The sequence below is a fragment of the Sparus aurata genome, chromosome 8 (genome assembly GCF_900880675.1).
Source record: "Sparus aurata chromosome 8, fSpaAur1.1, whole genome shotgun sequence".
NCBI classification, from domain to species: domain Eukaryota; kingdom Metazoa; phylum Chordata; class Actinopteri; order Spariformes; family Sparidae; genus Sparus; species Sparus aurata.
The window spans coordinates 28,717,083-28,738,714 of record NC_044194.1 but is presented as its reverse complement, the minus strand read 5'-3'; the positions used below and the strand labels follow the sequence as shown (position 1 = coordinate 28,738,714).

Below are 21,632 nucleotides of genomic sequence, written 5' to 3'. Positions count from 1 at the left end.
GAAGCAAAGGGTTAGCAGTGGGACATATAACACTGAAGTCCAAAGAGTTGCTGACATGTTACTCTTTCGCTGAATTGTAGCTCTTCTTTATCATTAAACTTCAGTCTCTCCAGCTCGGCGCTGTGCCCCAGCTCAGTTCTGTGTCTCTAACTGTGCTTATGATGTGTTTCCTTATGTTCCATGATCTGTAGCTGCTGCTGCCGGCGGACTCATCGGGCAGCTGCTGCTCCTGCTGCTGCGCTGATACTTTTTGCAGCAGCATGCCTTTCCTGCAAAGTCCTTTTAGGTTACGTTGGGTTACGCCTCTCCCTAAGGTGAAGGAAAGTGCGTTCTCTCTCCATCCTGTCAGACCACCAGTAACCCTGTTCCCAGACATCCACATTATCATTTTGTGGGGTATTTATTTAATTATAGCCAGCAAATTTGTTTTGATAAACTATATAGTTATGTTTAGTTGTGCCTGGTTGCGCACATAATCTAAACTGGAGACGACATGAAGGAACAAGACACAATGGAGTGTCAGAGAAAACAAACAATGGCACAGTCTCTTTTTCACCCATGCACACAAATACACGCACAAGTCACCAAAAACACTGAAAAGCCATAAAAACGGTCTGTCTGAACGTCACACCTACATTGTTTGGCTGTTTAAAGGCTACATTTACATGGCGTATTTACATATTTACGTTTGCGTAGATTACGTAGTTCTGGTCCTAATAGGGTTGACTTTCTCTTTTTTCTCTCTTCAACAACCGACCTGCCTCACTACTGAAGCATCAATATTAACTATCTTAAAAACAGGAGCATTGATAGATCTTGTTTATATTCGTCTATTACTGTGTATTAGTGTTGTTTCTGTCAGTCCTACCAGTACAAGTGGGGACCTCTTAATAAAATGCTACTTGTGTTTACATGCTCTAGACCTGGGGTGGGGAACCTTTTTCCTGTGGGGTGCCATTTCAATTTTCATACCATCTCTCGGGATGGGTTTTTTTCAAGGTAAGCAGCTCACAACATATTTTCATGGCCTTTTTGACTTAGTTTTTTTTGTCAGTTTTTTAATAATCTGCTCCTGTTGATGTTATATTCACTGATGTTTAGTAGATTAAGCAGTAGATAACCTTAATGTACCTCAATTCATGAAATAAAAAAATGAAATGAAAAAAATTCAGCCTTCTAAAATGTCATATATCTGCTTTAAATCACCCAAAATGACAGCGCTGAGTTGTATAACCCCTGAATTCAGTCTGCTATTGAAAGAAAACACCCTGTTTCCACTGAACAATTTCACCTCAGATTGATACTAAACAACCTTATAATGTACCTCAAATTATTTCAGAGCATTCTGATGTGATATTAAAAAATAAAGCCATTTGAAAAGTCCAACATTAACTTTTTGTTAATTGTACTACTCTTAGTGAGTCTGCAATTGCCCCTCTGGGACAAATAAGTGATCTGAATCAAATAGAGGCTGCTGTATTGACTTAATTTATTTAAACAGGGTTCAATGTTTGCACACACAGGATCATGGCATACAAAGAAACATAAAAAAAACAACGTTTAGCATCGCATATTGAGGATGCACCTGATAAAAGGTTTCCCAACCACACTGAAGGACAGGAAGAAACTCATGACAACAATCCAGCATATCTAGTATAAATACTAGATTCTTTATCTAAATATTGTACATCTTTTAAACATATTTACATAAAATAGACCTGGATTGTTACACTGTAGACATGTAGGTGTATCTTTCGTACACACAAATATGAGGTCAGTCATACCATAAGGACTGCAAAAGCACCTTTGAGAACGGCTTTACAGGAGACAAAGACAGGCACACTTCATTTACATAAAAAAAAAAGAAAGAGCGATAGGACCAAGACTGGACAAGCTTGCAATGACAGGAAAGGCCTCTTGATTACAAGTTTAGCCATTTGTTAAAGGGATATTCTGGTGCAAGTTTAATCGATCGTCTAACACACCGTGACACTGTATAAGACCACCCCTCGAGAGATCAAGTTAGCAGACCGCTAATTTACGGAGTTTTAGCAACCACAGAAATGCCTGCACGATAACAATACACTGCAGTATACGCCTCCAACAAGAAACCGCCATCAAAAAGCCACAAATAATGCTCAGAACAGCACCAAACTTCAGCAACAGAACAAATAGGGTCTCAGCACATCCGGGGCATCAAAACTACTAGCTTAGCTGGATTTCTATTGTGAAGCTTAAACATCTCGCCACTGTCCTGCAACACCTTCCGGGTCGGGGGAGGTCCCGACGAGTCAATTACCGAGTGCAGTACAGTTCTGCGGCTCAAGGATGAAAATGTGTGATTACGATGGAAAAGCAATCAAAGTTCAGAAGTGTCATACGTACCAGTTTATAACAGTTATTATCAAGAGCGTACAGGGAAAACAACCGAATTGAACATTTATAACCGCACTCGGTAATTGTCGCGTCAGGACTTCCCCGACCCAGAAGCTGTTGCAGGACAGTGGAGAGCTGTGCTCACTTCACAATAGAAATCCAGCTAAGCTAGTGGAGTTTTGATGCCCTGGAGGTTGCTAAAACTCCACAAATTAGCGGTCTGCTAACTTGATCTCTCGAGAGGGGGTCTAACACAGCTTCACGCTGTGTTAGACCATGGTTTAAACTTGCACCGGAATATCCCTTTAAGGCTCAAACTGTGCTTATCCTCATACTATGAGTTCACAGCACCATTACCTATCTCACCACCCCGCCTCCTGCATCTTGCTGACAAATAAAGGGCTATGTTTGAAGTAAATACAAGTTCAGAACCTTAATACACCATAAACTGTTTATAAAGACAAGAGGGGACTACAACTATGTGAAATTAACTTTGTAAAATGGTGCTGATAGCTGAGACAGAAACCATGCAAGAAGAACAGTGCAGATAGTACGACAGATAGCATTTATACAATTGTCTACATTACGTGTATGAGGAAGAACCACACTGTTAACTTTACAGCAGGGCTTACGGAACTGTGCCCTAATCATGTGTTTATATATGGCTTTCCTTCTTTGGTTTCAGAAACCTGTCTTATACTTTGCAACCAATCACGTTTAACTTAAACCAAAAACATGAAAGAACTTTTCTGAAAAAACAACTATAAGCATAGAAAAGACATTTAAATGTTCCCCAGAACATCTCCACCCGCATGTATGGCCATCACACAAGATTCAGAGCACTGTTTCCACTCAACAATCTCACCTCAGAGGTGGAAAAAAAAGAAGCTTACTTTGTATCTGTGTGACCTAATGTGATGGCTGGAACTGCTTCTCTTTGGTGAGATGTCTGATGTCAGGTGGCAGTGATGACGATGCCACTCTCAGTTGGTTTTCCAGGTTTGGGTCAGTCAGTCTTGAGCGGAGCCGAGTCTTCGCAAGAGTTAACTTTACAGCAGGGCTCACAGAACTGTGCCCTAATCATGTGTTTATGTATGGCTTTCCTTCCTTGGTTTCAAAAACCTGTCTGATACTTTGCAACCAATCACATTTAACTTAAATCAAAAACATAAAAGAACTTTTATGAAAAAACAACTATAAGTATAGAGGAGACATTTAAATGTTCTCCTGAACATCTCCACCCGCAGGTATGGCCATCACACAAGATTCAGAGCACTGTTTCCACTCAACAATCTCACCTCAAAGGTGGGAAAAAAAAGAAGCTTACTTTGTATCTGTGTGACCTAATGTGATGGCTGGAACTGCTTCTCCTTGGTGAGACGTCTGATGTCAGGTGGCAGTGATGACGATGCCACTCTCAGTTGGTTTTTTCAGGTTTGGGTCAGTCAGTCTTGAGTGGAGCCGAGTCTTCGCAAGAGTCAGTTTTGAAAAGAACTGTTCACAGCGGTAGGTTGCCCCAGACAGTGAAGCAAACTTCAGCGCATGTCTCCTCAGAACAGGAAAATCCTCCACACACAGATGCAGTTTGTAGAACTCAAGCAGAGGGAGATTGTTGTACCTGCCTTTGAGCTCATCATTGCTTTGCAGCTCAATCATTTCAAGCTGCAGGTAGTCTGGCACACCAGCTGGTTCCAGAGTGAAGGTTGCTGCGAATATGTTCAGGTCTTTTTGTTTGGTTTTGAAGTCCTGGAACCTCTCTCCAAAGGCCTGAAGGAGTTTTTCACATTCGTCAGCATATTCAGATGTCACAGCTGGCTTTTGTTCATGCAGAGTGGGAAAGTGCACAGTGATTCCCTTTTCCAGTTGCAGTCGCCACAGCTTTAGCTTAGCTTCCAATGATTTCACATTTGAAAAGAGAGAGCTGAGAAGCTGGTTGGGACATGGAGCTTGACATTCAGCTCTGAGAGGTACTTGGTAATGTCCACCATGAAAGCCAAATCACACAGCCACTTGCTGTCACCGAGTTCCTTGACTGGTTTCCCCTTCATCTCCATGAACTGCTTTACCCCTTCCCTCAAGTTGTAGAACCGTGCAAGCATATTTGCACGACTTAGCCACCACACCTCACAATGGTAAACCAGATCTCTGTACTCCGACTCCAGGTCACCAAGTAGCTCCCGAAACTGACGACTATTCAGTTCAACTTTCATCACAGCATTGAGCTTCAAGGAATGTGCACACAAGCTCTCTTGGTGTATGATACAGTGGCAAACAAACAGCTCACTTGGATCCAGACTGAGACGACTCATTTCTTTTTTGACCAATGCAGTCAATCCTTTTTGGGCGCCAACCATAGCTGGGGCTCCGTCTGTCACCAGGCCGCTCAGCTTGTCAAATTGCACGTCAAATTTGTTAATGGCCAATACAACTTGCTGAAACAGATCTTCACCTTTAGTAGTCCCATGCATGGCTTGCAACGAGAGCAATTCCTCTCTAATTTCAAAGTCGGTTGTAATCCCTCGCACAAAAATGGCTAGTTGAGCTGTGTTTGTTATGTCTGTTGTCTCATCACAGGCCAAAGAGAAAAACTGGAAGTCTCTTGCAGCATCCTTCAGTGATCTCTCAATATCTCGTGCCATGTCAGTATTCCGATCTGAAACTGTTCTCCGGGACAAACTGCCATTTTGAAAGAGCTTCATTTTTTCTGGCGCAAGCAGCTCTGCAGCGGCAACGAGGCACTCCTTAACAAATTCACCCTCGGCATGAGGTTTTAGCTTCTTAGCGATTAGCTCACTCACCATGAAGCTAGCCTGTGTCACGTTGCTCTGGTCCACCCGCGGTTGGGATAAAACTGCTTGCTGGCCACTCAAACTCCGTTGGAGAGCAGCAACTTTATCCACCCGTGCTTGTCCATTCAAGGCGTCCATTTTAGCGTGTTTCGCGCTGAAATGACACTCCAGGTTTGCTTTTTTCATTACGGCCAGCACGTCCCCACACACCAGACACACGGGCTTGCCTCTCACTTCTACGAAGAAGAAGTCATTAGTCCATTTGTCCTGGAAAGACCGACACTCTGCATCCACTTTTCTTTTTTTATTAGCGTTAGCCATGTTCCGTTTTAGACACCGCTTGTCTCCTCTCGTAGTTGTCACCTGTCAATCACTGACGACACGACACGATGACGCACAATGACAGTTACGCTGATGTTGTGTTCGATGACCTTGATCATGGTGCGAAGAGACAGACACCAGCCCCAGGGGCATTTAATTGCACATTTGAAATTATTTTTCCTGAATTAATTTTCTATACTTATGGATTGCCTCGTGGGCCGGACCAAACGGTCTCGCTGGCCTTATACGGCCCGGAGGCCGGAGGTTCCCCATCCCTGCTCTAGACTATACACTAAATGCGGACGAAATCTTGAATTGCAGGAATCTCTGGAAGAGAAATAACTATCCTATTAAGATGAGGCACAGATCACATAGTCAGGGCTTGAAGACCTCCAGCACAGTGCCGGAAATCCAGCATAGCAATATTTTGGTGAAGTGTTTAACCAGTCATTTAAAGTGATAGTTCCAACTACCATTGGTACTCAAGGTAACCAAGGAGTTCTAGCCAATCAGAGCAGAGTAGAGTGGGCCTTAAGTTTTCAGGTACCTCGGACAACGTAGCCAGAGCGATTGATGTAATATAAGCCCAGAGGCAGCTCTTCACACTTTTCATTAAGACAAACTAATGCGACTGCCACAGTTGTTCGATTTCATCAATGAGACCAAGATTAATCTCCTAAAAAGAATTTAACCAGCCAACGGTAAACCTCTAAAAGCATGCAGATAAGTTACTTGGCTCGTTTTCTCCCCCGGGATGACAACGGAGGTTGGCCCTGGGTGATCAGATCAGTAGACCGGCGCTGCTGCCGCTGTGACAGCCATTGCCCTGGTCCCCGGTCGCGGCTCCCACAGACTCTGCACTGGATTAAACTGTTACTTTCTCGCATGAAAAAATATTAAAACTGTGACGTGTTAACAGCGCTAATGCCAGAATTAAAACAGCTTTTATGAGGTTTTACATGATACATTAGCATTAAGCTAGCGGACTTGATGCTTAGTGATACTGGCTGTGTGTGTTTTGAACGTTGTTTCAAACTATAATGTGGGTTTAATTAAACATCTTTGATGCTTAAATATATATTGCCGCTTAATATAAGCCTATTGCTTTACTCTTTTTATTTTATGTATGCCATTTTTGCTGTAGGGCAGGCTAATCTTCCATTTGGAATGACAAATAAAACCTTGAAGCAAAGAAATGTCCTTTTGTTGAAGAGCTGACATTGATGTGCATACAGTAATTCAGTAACAGTTGTAAATATACCTTTGTACGGTTTATGTTTAATATTTTACCGTTCAAAAGCAAGCTCACTACTGTCCGTCCCATAGAAGAACATGACAGCGGCAGCCTAGTTTGGAACTATCGGGAGCTACATGAACCACGTGACCGCGCTGGCGGTGACATCAAAAGCTGTCGTAACTCTTAAGGGCCGTTCAGACCAAACGCGATAGACGCGAATACAATCGCTTCAGACGCTTCATTCGCGCCGCGCCAGACGCTTCATTCAAAGCTTGCAGTTTCCAATAAATGAATAATAAAGTGTAAATGTTAAATCTTTGGAGAATTTTTAAGTGATATCCATGGGCTGTTTTTAAGGTTTTCAAGAAAATTAAAGCCTAACCCATTATCTATTCTATGTTGCAGGTTCCTGGCCACAGGAGACTCCTACAGGAGCATTGCCAACAGTTTCCGTTTGGGAATTTCAACGGTTTCTGGCATTGTTCCTGCCGTGGTCAGTGCCATCTGGGACTGCCTGGTCGAAGACTTCATGGCTGTGCCAACCACAGAAACCTGGAGGTCGATTGCAGAGCAGTTTGAAGAGAGGTGGAACTTTCCTCTCTGCTGTGGAGCTCTGGATGGCAAGCATGTGGTGTTGAAGGCCCCTCCCAACTCTGGATCCCAGTTTTTTAATTACAAGGGGACATTCTCGATTGTCCTCTTGGCCGTGGTCGATGCCAATTACCGGTTCAGGGTGATTGATGTCGGGGGCTTCGGGAGAACCAGTGACGGAGGTATCCTGGCTAACTCTGCCTTTGGCCGGGCACTACGTGCTGGAACCCTCCACTTGCCAGCGGACCAGCCTCTAAAAGCCGCAGAACACAGAGGACCCCAGCCTCATTGTTTTGTGGCTGATGAAGCGTTCCCACTCCTGAGGAACCTCATGAGGCCATTCCCTGGGCGCATCCTCCCCAGAGACAAGAGGATCTTCAATTACCGTCTGTCCCGGGCCCGGTTGGTGGTGGAGAATGCCTTCGGCATCCTGGCGGCTCAGTGGAGGATGTACCACCGTGTCCTCGACGTCCAGCCGGAAGTGGCAGAGAAGTGCGTGAAGGCGACTTGTGTTCTTCACAACTTCCTGCGCATGACAGCCCAGACACCGGGAGCTGGAGGAAGCATCACAGGGAGTGAGGTGGAGCCACTGCCAGGTCTGGGAAGAGTTGGGGCGAACAACTCGGCGAGAGAGGCCATCAGGGTTCGGGAAACCTTCTCAGCCTTCTTCTCCACGGTGGGAGTGCTCCCGTGGCAGCATAATGTTTAGTGCGCAAGCACCCCAAAAACGGCTCTTTTAAGAGCCATCCAAATAAGAGTATTGAGCAATAATCCTGCACTATAACTACCACAATTCATGTCTACCAGTCACTGTGCATGTAACATCAATTCATACCATACTGACCCCCTCTGATATCACGCCATTACACTTTTTCTATATTTTAATTATCATTTTGAAACTGGCCAGTCTACAATCTCATTGTACTTGAAAGAATGTGTGAAAGAATGACATAAGAAATAGTAGTCATTAAGAAATATATACAAAATATTTTTAATTTGAAAACAAAATATTTACAAAGATTAAATTCAATAAAAAAATAAAAAGTGATTAATAGACATAGAACAGAACAACTATAACAAAACATTTACAAAAATTTATCAGCCTGGCTTGTTCCCAGCACAGGCTGCCACCCCAGCTACTCCAATAGGTCCAAATTTAGAGAAACAAAAGAGTTCTCATAGATTAATTTATGTATTTGGAATTTTACAAATTCCTTTTGCTGGGGTGGCAGCCTGTGGAGGGAAGGAGCCAGGCTGGATAAAAATCTCTCCTCCTCTATCCACGCAGGTGGAGGTGGTGGAGGTGGCAGGGGGGCAGGTGGCCTCTGGAGGCTCTGTATGAGGAGGTCCTCTATCATTTCCTCCCTCCTTCCAGCCTCATCACTGCCCCCCCTCGCTTTCTCTTCCCTGTCTGTGCACCTGTATGAAATCAAAAGCACACATTCTGTTGATAACATAGTCTGTAAACATTCATTTTCAATTTAGACTGAAGCCCTACAAATAAACACAATAATCACAATCCCGCTTCTGTAAAGTACATACCACTGGTCGAAGCAGCAGCAGCAGGACCAGCAGCAGCAGGACCGGCAGCAGCAGCAGCAGCAGGACCGGCAGCAGGACCAGCAGCAGCAGCAGCAGGACCGGCAGCAGGACCAGCAGCAGGGGCAGCAGGGGCAGCAGGAGCTGTGACCTCAGATTGCTCTATAGAGAAATTATTATTATTATTATTATATGATCCAAACTTTTTCTACAATAGGGGAACACATCATTTGAGATTTAATGGAAACAAATGTGAGAGAAACAATACACATATAAACTGCTCTTTCGCCAACTGAATTTGAAAGTGTTTTTACATGTACTTTACTATGTGTATGTCTTCACTTAACCAACCATCACAAACTAATGGTCCTGCTGACGGCCCTGCCTCTCCTGACCACAGTTCTGACGGTCCTGCTGCTGCCTCATCTCCCAAACTCTCTTCATATGAGGTCTCTGCGGTCCAGTCTTCCTCGACCCCCTGACCCATGTTGCCACTGGTTTCCCTGGGCGTGGTGAAGGGGTCGAGGAAAGACAGGACCGCAGAGAACCGCCACTTTTTGAATGAACCCCCCGCTGACCCGCTCTTTCTCTCTCCTTCTCTTTTTCTTTTGAGGTAGGTGTCCCTCAGCCCCTTCCACCTCTTACGACACACCTCAACTGCAAACACACACGCACACACACAAAGACATTCACATTGCATAAATTAGCTTCTAACCAAATAAAATACTACAATAAACATTCACACAAACTGGAAGTGGTATCCTGCAAAGGGGGATAATGCTATACAAGTGCTAACTGATGCTAATATTTCATAGAGAAACACAGTCAGTAACGTAATAAAACAAGCCACAGATAGCTTCAAAACTTACCGGAGAGTCCCACCTCCTCGGCTACTTTCACCCACGCCTCCTCTTTTTTGTACCTATTGCGGTAAAACACCGCAGTGGTGTCATACAGCACCGGGTGCCCACAGACAGCTATGATTAGCTTCTCCTCCATTGTTGCTCTGAGCGACCGTAAACAACCGTACGAGGGAAGTGACGTCGTCGGCTTGAACTCGTCGCTGATTGGATGTCGCGGCGCGATGCCGCCGAAAAGTTGAATATTTTCAACTTTACTCGCGCCGCTTCAGACGCGCCGCTCCAGACGCTTCAGATGCTTCATTCGCGCCGCGCCAGACGCTCCAGACGCGCCGCCGTCGCCTGATTCGCGTCTCATCGCGCCATTTACATTGATTTTCAATGTAGAGTTGCCGCTCCATTCGCGTCTATCGCGTTTGGTCTGAACGCCCCTTTATATCTCTATAGCTCTGACGTTAGCGAGCGGTGAGGAGCTGGTTTACAACATGGATGCCAGGTATATCGAAAAAGGTGGAGAAACTTCGAGATGGGAAGTGGGAGTTAAAAATAAGTGGCGCTGGGGCTGGATTGAGGAGACCGGAGCAGATGGGAAGCCTCAAGGTAGTTGGTGCCAAAAGCTGAAGGAGACAGGAGCTTGTTTTTGTGTACCCTGCTCCAGAAAACTAATGTATGGCAGCAGCGGGAAAAAAATATTGAATCGTCATGCTTCAGACCCGGGTCACATAGCTTCCATGCGTGCTCTCTCCCATACATCCAACTTACCGGGAGCGACGGCTACAGTTACCACAGCTACATCAATGACCGACCGTGTGTGTGAACAGAAGATCCGTGTGACAGCGTTTATAGCTGAACACGATCTCTCCTTCACAATGGCCCGGCCACTTGTGGAGCTGTGTAAGAAGTTAGCAGAAGACAAAAATGCGTTGGCTAAATTGTCGATTTCAAACAACCACGCTAGCTACTTGAACACACACGGCCTTGCCCCCGAGTTTAAGAGACAGCTGGCTGAAAAGCTAAAAAAGGCCACCTTTTCTATCAATGTGGACAAAGCAACACATCTCAAAACAGACAAAGTTCTCAACGTGCTTGTTCGTTTTATTGAAGATGATTTGGGAAAAGTAGCAACCCAACACCTAGCCAGCAGGAAGGTCAACATCAGCAACTCTTCAGCTGTCATGCAACAACTTAAAGATATCATGGACAGCAATGGTCTGGACTGGTCACTTGTAATTAGCATGCTCTTCGACAACTGCAATGTGATGAGAGGAAAGAAGACAGGAGTGGAGCCACGAGCCAGGAAGGAGAACCCTAACCTTCTGGACATAGCATGTAAGCATGCAAGTGAAACAAAACAGTCAAACTGCCACATAGATTAATCTTTAATGCACATTTGTATGGTTTACACAAGGAACGATTACTTTGTTTTTGTTATTGTTTTAATGCTTATGAAAGCAATAGTGCATCATGCTGCTAATTTTTAATTTCAAAGTAAAGTCTCCAATTTCTATTTATTTATTTAAATAGGGAAAGTGCACATTAATGAACATTTACACGTAAATATGCCAGGTTATAGCCCTAGGCTAGTTTCCATCTGTAGTCCCTTGGCAGGTTGATGTTACATTTCAAGTGTGAATACAGTAAAGAAGACATACACCAATACAAGTACACAGATCATTCAGTGGTAGGTGACCATCAGAGCTAGTGTGCAAAAGAGAAAAGTTCCTACTGTAAAGTGCTAGTGCATAGATAATAAAATATTGCACAAATTAAAAAAATGCTAATCTAAATTGCACAATGCCCTTGTAAAGTGGTAGTGCTGGTGTAAAGTGCTACGTTGAATGAGTGTGCATCAGTACTTTTTGCATTTTCAGCTAATTTTAAGTATACTGTCATGAGTACTGACTGATAACTGTGATAATTTTGGTCACTATAACTGTGATGTAAAATTTTGGCACCGTATCATCCCTAATATCAGGAGATAGCGTTCATATGGTGAACAATACTGCCAAGGCCCTGATGAGCCCGTTTTCCTCAGAGGTGGAAGGATTCTGCAGTGACATCTATTGCGATGTAGAGAAGTCCCCAAAACAGAAAGAGATATTTGCAGAGTTCTTGTCTCTTCTCCATCTGCCAGTGAAGAGCTTGATCAGGCCCATCAGCAACTGCTTTCTTTGGATGGAAAAGAATTGCCCCAAAGCCAGGCTCGACAAAATTGAGGCAAACATGGACAACTGTGTTTTACAACAGTTTCCAGAAAAAAAATCCATGCTGTACTCTTTCCTTTAAGAGTCACCATGTAAAAGCATATAATAGCTGTAAAATAAATAGGCCTATCTATCTGCAGATTCCCATCCTGCAGCGCACAATACCACAATAAAGGAAAAGGAGCCAATGGGAGAAAAAACGGTAAAAATATTTGTTCAACAAAAAGGCAAAATAACTCACAAAACCGGGGAAACTAAATTCCGCCCAGCAACAAAAACCAAAAGAGGGAAAATCGCAGAGCACTACATAAAGGTGTGAGCAAAGTCTATTACAGTAAACTAAAAAAAACACCACAGGCAGAAATAATGTCAGGGAATATGAGTTTGAACAAAAATGTTCTCAAAGTCATCTGTTGAGGGTTTAAAAAGAGTAAACGACTCCACGATGATGTGTTTATGGAGATGTACTTAACCCGGAACACAAAAAAAGAATGTCATTCAAAATGTGCTCAGATGCCTGGCTACATACAACATTTTCAAGTTGATCCGTTCAGTTTGCATATGTACAGGGAAAAGACCCCAGTAACATTATACCTGGATGCTACTGGTAATGTAGTCTCAAAAGTACTTGGCCAGACCAAAAGAGTGCTGTATTATTCACTTACACTTCCTGGAGGTGGTCAGAATCTACCTCCCCTCCCTGTCTCCGAAATGCTGACCAATGAGCACTCTGTTCCACCGATCACATTCTGGCTCATGCAGTTCTTAAGGAAACTTAATAAAAGAATGTAAGATGCCAGACATCGAACAAACAGACAAACTTGAGGACTGCCCCTTAGCTCATGAAGAGGATGAGGAGGACGGGAAAAATGCCCGCACAGTTGTGTTGGGAGTTCGCCTTTTACATGTGCATTCAAGAAGGTCCTGGAGGAGGTTCAGAATGATCTTGCAAAAAATGAGGCAGAGTCCATACCTGAGGAAGTAAATCCATACTGCCCTCTGGAGTGGCCTGCTTTGAGAGAACTTGCAAAGATTTGCTTCAGACAAAGAAGATCTTACATTTGGACCCTTCAAAACGCGAGACACAAACTGCCATGTGGAGAGGTGGTTTGGGATTGTGAAAAATTAAATCCTAAGAAATCAGAGGCGACTTAGGCCGGGGACCTTTGTGAGACTAATATACAGCTCTTTGCAGGGGAGATACTCCGGCAGTCCTGAGTTTGAGGCCTGATGAACTCATCATAGGCGAGGCAGGTTTCACAAAATATTGTTCAACCAGAATTATCTAAAAATCATTAAATTATCGGATGATGTATCCATCTATGCATGCATACTCCTATTGGTCTTCTATGGTTCTAATATGTATTTCTCATGTGTCTTTTTTACTACTACAACAACCTGCCTGGGGACTGATGGAAACTAGCTATGGCTATAATCTGGCATATTTACATGTGTATAATGTTCATTAATATGCGTTGTCCCTAAATTAATTAAAAAATATATTTTTATATTTTTGACTTTTTTCAGAAAGTCTGTAGATTGACCTCTGACAAACTAAGCTCAAGTGAAGCAAAGCTATTTCAACATGCTGACAGTGTTCCCAACATTAACTGACATTTTTGTAAGATTACTTTCCCTTCAATTTCCCCCATACATAGGCAATAGAATGTTTCATTAGAACCATCCTAAACTCAAAGGATACTGCTGGCTGTCTGTTCCTGTTGAACCAGTACACCACTGGTGTAATGTTAATGGAACAAGAGAGCAGATGGCCAAGCAAGGATTGAAAAATGTAAGCACAGCTGTAATGATTTGTTTGTTTTTGTATGAGCCGTTTCTACGTGAATGTATGAAAGATACCGATTGGGCCAGCATAATCATCGTGTTAGGGGTTACATGAGTCACGTGTGTCCAACCTGGTTCCAGTCACAGAGCCAGCTCTTTTGATTAGTTTGTCCAGCTGCCTTAGATCTATATGGCTGATGCTTTCTCCTCAGCAGACTGCAGCATAAAACAACACACTTAAGACGAAAGACTGATAAAACGTGCATATATGTCAGGAGATCTAAGCTTCCTTTAGAAAAAGTTGAATGTGCGTGAAAGATGCTGCAAGTTGTCTGTTTAACAGTCATGCAGTAGCATTTTCTGCCCATATGAAGCCCCACAGTGGTTTTACGTGTTAGGCCAGTGATGGCCTGTACGGACTTTGGTTAGGCTTAGCAGCAACATAAATATTGTATTCAGTAAATTTGCCAGTACGCTGCAGATATGAGACTGAATATAATTTGTTTTTTAACACCTAGTGTTACTACAGTCTTGTGATGTGATAAAGGAAAAGTTTTGGATTTTAGAATACATTTTTCTGCTCGGCCCTGAGGAGAAGATGACATGTATACCACTTACATTGCTTTCATATGTGAACATGACAGGATAATTGAATCTTTGTCCATTAAAAAAACATTTCAGGTCAAATCTGATGACTATGACGGAGCCATTGGCTTTGTAAATGTCAGAAACGTTTATTGGAAGTTTGTGGTGAGTATAAAGCTAGTCATGTAAATCTATGTGCCTTTACAGTACATATTTGTGGCTTATAATCCTTGGTATAACATTTCTATAACCATAGTATTAATTCTGTTGTGATTGTTGACATTCAGAAAGATGCTTTGGCTTAATTATAGGTTTATTTTTCAAACAGTATCCAGATATTTGTGGTGGATTTGGAGGACTCCAGAAAAGCGGCATACAGATTTGGGTAATATTAAATAGAATGTGGGAAAATAAAAGGTGCCCAGATTTAGTAGAGCCAAAGACTAAGTGCAAATGTAAAACAAACAAACTTGATATTCTTTTCATCTTGTAGACAGTATTTCAAGATGCGATGAAACAGGCTTAGGAAGGAGGACTGGGTCAACATCAAGTGGCAGCCTGCCATGACAACCCACACCTGCCAGAAAGACGACAGCAGTTGTGGAGTTTTTGTCATGCAGGTGATTTTCTGCAAGCAGCTGTAGCTATCATAAAAATATATAGGATGAAAGGTAAAGTTTTTTCAGATCATGTACACAGTTCTGGGCTTCCCAGACATTCCAAAGCATTTTCGCATCAAGACTTCCAAAAAATGTCTTCATAATATAAGAAGACAAATAGCTGAGGAAATACTCAAAGGATCAGGTATCTTTCAAAATATTATATGAATCTGTAGCACTTCATTTAATGATGTACCCATGTATACATATATATACATATACATATACATATATATACATATATATATATATATATATATATATATATATATATATATATATATATATATATATATATATATATATATATATATATATATATATGTGCGTGTGTGTGTGTGTGCGTGTTGACTGTGTCCTCACTTTCAAAGGATGACTTCTGCTCCTTCTGTTGAAGTGAGAACCAGACCAATACTGCTGGTAATCCTATTTGGGTAAGAATGATGTCTATTTGTTATGAAACATTAATAAACAAAAGCCCTATATTATATATGCAATTCATTACAACGTAAATACACGCTTGGTTAATATGTGTAACATATTTCTTTCTATGTAGATCCAGTGTCGAACTTGTAAACGACAGTTCCATACAGATTGTCTGGGGATAATAGCAGATGCAATACCCAATGAAGATACTGCATGGTATTGACTTATGTAACACCTCGAACTGAAGAAAGGGGGGGGGACAAAACATGACAGAACATGTCAGGTCATAAACAAATTTACCTTGTGTGTGTGTGTTTTCCCCTGACAACAGTAACAACACCCCTGCACCCCTGTGCAAAGAAGCTGTGTGGACCCGAGTGCTGTTTCTTCTGAGGTCTGTGTGTGCAGGAGTGAGCCACTGTGAGTGTCTTATTGCATCAAGGCCTTGATGAGTGGCTGTTTGAAGAAATCACTTGAAAAATTGTGTATTCCTAACTTTCAGACCTAGTTGAGAGGCTTAACTATAGTTTCTGTTGTTTTTGTGTTAGTCTACATCTAATTTATTCTAATTGTTCTACAGTTATACTTTTTTACTTCCACTGACAGTTGTGCTTGTTGCTTGATCTGACCAAGCTCTTCTGATCTTTAAGTAAAGAATTTAAGTTTCTTGTCTGACACTAATCTTATATGTCTCACTCTTTCTGTTAAATTAAATAGTTTCCTGCAACATCTACTAGCCTGTCTCTGGTGTCATTCTTTTGGTTTGTTCAGTCTGCATTGCACAAAACATCTGTTGTAGTATGACCATGAGGAGACCCTTGGTGTTTGTAGTGACTTTGGAGTCTCTGTACTGTATAACAGTGGAGTTATTGATTTTTGTTTGCAGCGTCTTGCTCTTGTCTTGAAATTTGCAGACGGTCCCTGCACACACGCCCGGCTGCCGGCTGCGCGTAGATATGAATGTTGTCCGTCCAGCCCGGAGGACACCTTATTTTTGTAAAAAATCTGGGTTTTGGTCCTTGTAGCTCGTAGTCTATGCTATTACCGTGGGACAGAGGCATCACTTATGTTTGAAAAACATTTCACCTCAGATTTATTGATCCCGGAAGTTTGAATCTGTGAATATCTTTCCAACTTTACCGAACTCTGTGGACAGCCTCCAATGCGTGTCACTGTGTTTATGAGGTAGTCCGCGATTACTTTTGGGTCACTGTTAGTGTAATATGCTTCCATCCACATTATGTGATGACTAAATCCGTCAATGCAGCCATTAATTGCAATGCTATACGGCTTCAGTTTATCATAGGAATCTATATTCCACAGTGCGTTGGCCACCTGCTGTTGTACTGCCAACGTCGGAGACACCGTGCTCGCCGGAGTTCCACTCCCTCTGGATCAAAAATCTTGATGATCATCCTCAGTGTTTTTCTTGAGAACTTCTCTGAATGGCACGTAGATGTAACCACTGATAGCCTTGCAGTTGACAACTACCAAACAGCTCCTCTTTCACAAAAGAAGCAATTTCTTCCAAGTCCGTGTGATTCTTTCTTTGAAACGGACACAGTCGTTTGCACAATCGTTTCACAGTCCTGATACTGATAATAATTTGATGCAGATGTGCCAAAAGATTAAGTATTGCCTTATTTGTGAAACCGATACCAAAGTATAACTTCACAAGATGCTCAACAGTCGGTAATATTGTGACTTTATTCTCACAATATTATGACTTTATTCTCGTAATATTGACAGGCTGACATCTGGACTTCAGCTCTCCCTACTGGTGCAGGGGAGCGGTGAAGCATGGATTCATCTAATAATGCACAACTAATGCGATTAGTAGACCGAAGTCAGTCACAACACAAGCTGCTTCCAAATAAAGCACATTTCATTCATAATAATATTGTGAACATTAGTTTAATAAAATGTTATTTTGTGCATGAGTTTTAATTTCTGTGTGTGCGTGCGTGCGTGTGAAGGGCGGGGCTGGAATGTGTGTGTGTTGGGGATGAAAGCAACAGGGGACTTTGAATCAAAGCAACAGTTGTGACGCAGTTCTAAATGACTGACTACTGAAGCTTGATGATTACTGCTTATAAATATATATCTTAGAAGTGATCCAGAGAAGTTACCAGACTTCAACCATTGTGATACAGGTGAGTAACTCCTTCTTTTCTGTTTCAGATAGTTGACATGAATTTATAATATTAAGAATGGTTTAGTTATTTGCAGACAATCAGACCTCAGAGAGTAAATCTGTATGCTTATTTAAAGTAGACTGATCTCAAATTTAACAACTTTTTACTCAACATTAACATTTAGTGGAATTTCCCTTAATTTGTGGTTTAACATGTTTTGTCTAATCTAATTGGTGGCAGGGTAGGAACCACACTGATGAAAATACGGGGTTATGATCTACTTAAAGTAAGGCAACTTTTTGCATCATTTTATCCTGTAGATCAAACAAGAGTAGTCTTTGTTCGTACAACATTAATTTTGCAAGTAAAGTCAACTTACTTTTGCAAACAAAGTCAACTAAATTGTGTTAAGTTGACTTCACTTGCAAAAGTAAGTTAACATGACTTGCAAAATTGATGTTGTACATACAAAAAGTTGCCTTACTTTTTCTCAGTAGATAAAACACGATACATTTTCGTCACGGTGAGCTACTTAATTCAGGTATGTGATCTATGTGTTAGTCAGTCTGTTCAATGTAAAAACTGACATTTCTGCCTCATGGTGCAAGAAGAAAATGACATGACAACAAAATTAAGAAATCATAAGCACACTAAGGTCATAGGGTCAACACAATCAAGAGGTCATAAGTCACCAAAATTGACATTTTATTGCAAATTCTCACAAAATTTCAAACTCATACATGTACTGCCATTGTACTGGGCAATAACTGAGTGTACTGTATAGAGCTGCAACTATTAGTTGTTTAATTGCTAAGTTGCCAATTGCCCAATTCATCACAGATTTTTTTAAAGGATTTTTAATTATCAATTAATCTTTAAAACAAGACATTTTAATTTGCATCTTGGGCTTCGGGAAACAGTGATAAAACATTTTTCACCATTTTCTCACAACAAAAAACAATTAATTGGAAAAAAGACAGATTGTACAATAATGAAAATTATTATTAGTTGCAGCCCTAATACTGTATATTCTGCAACAACGCCCACATTATTCAAACATCTGGTATTAATTATTCAACTTAACAAAACAAAAGGGCTTGTTACCTTGTTTAACAATAGCTCCAGATGTGTTATAATACATTAGTGTATTTATGGCATGGAACATACGATATACCAAAAGCACTTTGAAAAGAAAATAAGACCATAAACTCCATTATATTGACATCATCAGAAACACCTGAGATGCCAGCGCCAGACACGCCATAAGACAATGCCAATGACCCAACACATAACTCATGGGATTTGCATCCTATTACTATATGGTTCTTCTAATGAAAAGTGAACTTCCGCAAACATGTTCTACAAATTAAACATCCATTCTGTCTACCCTGAGGAAGAACTTGCAGGGATGAGACCCCATTGAAAGTCTGACCTTAAAGGTTTGAACATCCTAATCTGACCACGTGGTCACGTGGTGGAAAACCTGAAAAGGTGCAATGTAAAATTTACAACTGTAAACCTTGACAAGAGGAAGCTCACTCAAAACCTTTCGCAATGTCTGTATGGCTTTATGCATGTAAAAAGACATTGTGATCATGGACTTTGGAGGACACCTTTTGGTTGACATCCTCCAGCTCTAGGAAGATCTTCAGAAAAACCTCAAAGGTGTATTTCAGTTTGTTAGGGTACCTTAGATCCAAGGCATAGATAAGGCCTGTCAGGTAGATAGAAGCATGTGCCAGATCAGGGATACCAAAAAGGACCTCTGCTCCCTCAATGGCTATTCCAGCTTGCTTGGGGAGATCTTCATCTCTAGCTTTGCTGACCATGCACATGTTGAGGACATGTGTAGTATGGGCCTCTTTGACAGTCGCAGCATCGTCATCATCAAAAACCTGTAAAATATACAAAAAAGAATAAAACCCTCTTGTATACCAATGTGAATGATGCATACAGTATAGCTCTCTTGTCACATTGTTTCTCCCCACATGGGAGATCAGATTGATATGATTTGGTTGCTTTGGTAGTTTTGAGCAGTTTTATAGCTTCATAAGACTGTCTACAGGTATCACAGATTTAAATTTAATGCAAATGAAGGCCATTTTAAGTACATTTAAGTCCTATTGGCTTAATTTGGTAATTAATTAAATGTGATGGTTTAATTTCCAATAGATGCCAATCTTCAAAATTCCATAACATAATCTAATTAAAATGTTAGCAGCAGTTCTCAGCAAACTGCAGCACATTAATGTACAAGTCTCTAGGTATCTTTTTGATGATTTTCCAACTTTGAGCAGTAGCTAGCTAACTAAGCTAGCTAACATTACTGTAGCTAGCTAACTGTATATGGTTGTGTTGTTGACAATCGTTTAGCTTGATGTGCGTAACATGGAGAGACAGACTCAGACATGATATTTCTAGCTTAGCTAACACTAGCTAACATTCATGTGTTGTCGATGTGTTGCTGACATAACTGCTGCTTAACATGGAGAGACAGATGCTAACTATAATATTTCTAGCTTGCTTGTAATGACATCTAACCTGTTATGTGGCCTAATATCCTAGTAATGTTTAAAAAAAAACATTTAAAACATGAAATCATTCATGTGTGGACCAAAATATCATACAATTCCATTGGGATTTCATGTGGTCAGACAAAGTGATCGCCTATGGGCTGGCCTGTCCGTAGATCTCATCATCAAGCAGGTGCTGATGAGATGTATGAAAAACAGTGGTGGCCTCACAAGACGAAGAGGGATGATGGAGCTGCAACAATTGACATGGCTGCTTCCATACCAGTCAACAATGTCATGTAAGAGCTGACAGGGAACCACAACACTGGCAAGCAGAACAAGGACATGACAGATGCAAGACAAGCACGTGACAAGAAGGACACATTCAGTTTTGAACGATCTTCAAGAAAGACACCCCTTCTGCTCAGATCCAAGCTTGCACAGTGTCTCCACTGGGGTCCATGTGCACCTTCTGTGAATATTGATAAGGCAAAGGCCATCGGACTACTGCTGAGTACACTTTCAAGAAGAAGGATCTGGCAATTGCCATGAATACGAAATCCTCAGTGAATATTGATGGTGAAGCAGTGCAGGTGGATCCTCAACTAATTTTCCAGCAACTCACAATTGCTGCAAAAGCTTCACAAGACCTAGCATCAATTTCAAGTATGAGCTGTGTAGTCGTTCTCCAGCGCTGTTTGAAACCTTCCTGCTGCTTCGACAGCCACAGAACCAGTGCTAGCAGATGCCATCTGGGTGCTCCACACATCTGACCTTCTAGGAGTCAATGGCCCTGTACAGTATGTGCTGGATGGTGTAGCGCTTGTTCAGCGCATCCTGTGGACACGTGGATCCACATACAAGGAGAGGTTGTTGAGGTTCGACTGTTATAAAGGCACATCCACCAAAGACATGAAACACAGCAGGCAGGTGGGAGGACTGGAGCAACCGTAAGCATGGATGAGGACATGCCTGTTACAATGAATAAAGATGAGTTCCTTCCAAACCAAACAAACAAGCAGCAGTTCATCAACATAATCAGTGGTCGCCTACAGAAGAAGAACTGGCAGACATACCATGCCCTAGCAGATGCTGATCTCCTCATAGTGCAAAAAGCAGTGTCTGCCACCACAACAAACACTGTTCTCATTGGTGATGATACAGATCTGCTTATTCTCCTCATCTACCACACCAACCTCAAGTCACATGACCTCTTCTTCAAAACATCAAGGAACATCAAGGCTGACAAGCAGTAGCTGGGTCCCAGTGTGTGCACTCACAAGCCCTTCTTCATGCAATAGCCGGATGTGACACTACCTCCTGCCTTTATGGCATTGGGAAAGGAGTGCAGTGGAATTGGGACATTGAGGCAGTGCAGTGCAGTGAGGCAGTGCAGTGGAGGCAGTGCAGTGAGGCAGTGCAGTGGAGTGGAATTGGGACATTGGGGCAGTGCAGTGCAGTGGAATGGGGACATTGAGGCAGTGCAGAGGAGTGCAGCGGATTGGGATTGAGGCAGTGCAGTGCATTTGTTAAGGCAGTGCAATGCAGTGCAGTTCAGTGGTGCAGTGCAGTGAAGCAGTGCAGTGCAATGGTGCAGTGCAGTGCGGCAGTG

The 21,632-nt window shown here is 42.1% G+C and overlaps 1 long non-coding RNA gene across 1 annotated transcript; it reads left to right on the top strand.

Moving 5' to 3' along the window:
- The first annotated feature begins 17,490 nt into the window (after positions 1–17,490).
- Positions 17,491–19,445, top strand: LOC115587003 (uncharacterized). The gene is made up of 2 exons (XR_003984947.1): positions 17,491–17,525; positions 17,748–19,445. It is a non-coding gene; the product is annotated as an uncharacterized LOC115587003 (long non-coding RNA).
- The last annotated feature ends 2,187 nt before the right edge of the window (positions 19,446–21,632 follow it).